The sequence below is a fragment of the Sinocyclocheilus rhinocerous genome, unplaced genomic scaffold (assembly GCF_001515625.1).
Source record: "Sinocyclocheilus rhinocerous isolate Xijiao unplaced genomic scaffold, SAMN03320098_v1.1 C35915017, whole genome shotgun sequence".
NCBI classification, from domain to species: Eukaryota; Metazoa; Chordata; class Actinopteri; order Cypriniformes; family Cyprinidae; genus Sinocyclocheilus; species Sinocyclocheilus rhinocerous.
In genome coordinates, this window is record NW_015768072.1 from 1 (window position 1) to 701 (window position 701).

General features: G+C 44.4%; 1 long non-coding RNA gene across 1 annotated transcript; it reads left to right on the forward strand.

Moving 5' to 3' along the window:
- The first annotated feature begins 224 nt into the window (after positions 1-224).
- Positions 225-695, forward strand: LOC107735264 (uncharacterized). The gene is made up of 3 exons (XR_001639350.1): positions 225-304; positions 390-510; positions 596-695. It is a non-coding gene; the product is annotated as an uncharacterized LOC107735264 (long non-coding RNA).
- The last annotated feature ends 6 nt before the right edge of the window (positions 696-701 follow it).

Sequence of the window (701 nt, forward strand, 5' to 3'; positions counted from 1 at the left end):
ATATATATATATATATATATATATATATATATACTGCCATTTGTTCAATAAATTATGTCTAAAAATGCCATGCTTGTTATTTTTCACGACATCACATATTAATTGTTACTTTTTGGCCTTTTTATTTGAAATAATAATGGAGAGGTGAAAAGAAATGAGAACTTTTTAATAATGCTTATAAATCATTTCAGATCATTATTAACTTTCTGATGAATTTTCACAGGAGGGAGTACCTGTAGATTTCAGAGCCCCTGAGACAAGCCCGTCAGAGGTGGTGTGTGCTGTTGACCAGCCTGGACTGCAGGTATCACTCACACATCCTCAACATGCTTCTTCCACACGGCAGTCACGCATGTGGTTTCACAGTGTGTGTCTGTGTGCGTTCTCAGGTTCGAGGACCAGAAGGTGACTCTCGAGGTCTGCTGTGGGTTCTGGATGAAGAGATGGTCACTCCCGGCTCCACCGAGAGCACAGTTCTGGAAAGAGTGTGTCAGTACTTCAGCGGCACAGGTGCTCCAGCCTGATCCTGACCTGCTGCTTTGATGTTTTTGAGATGTTCCCTCAGGTCTCATCTTTCTGCTTGCTTGATTCTCAGTGCGCCAGTGCGAGCAGCCTCTGCAGTGTGAGATCGCTCACCTGATGGGTTCAGATCCAGTCCGCTATGATCTCTCAGGCTGGTTCGGTCAGGTCCAGAACAACCC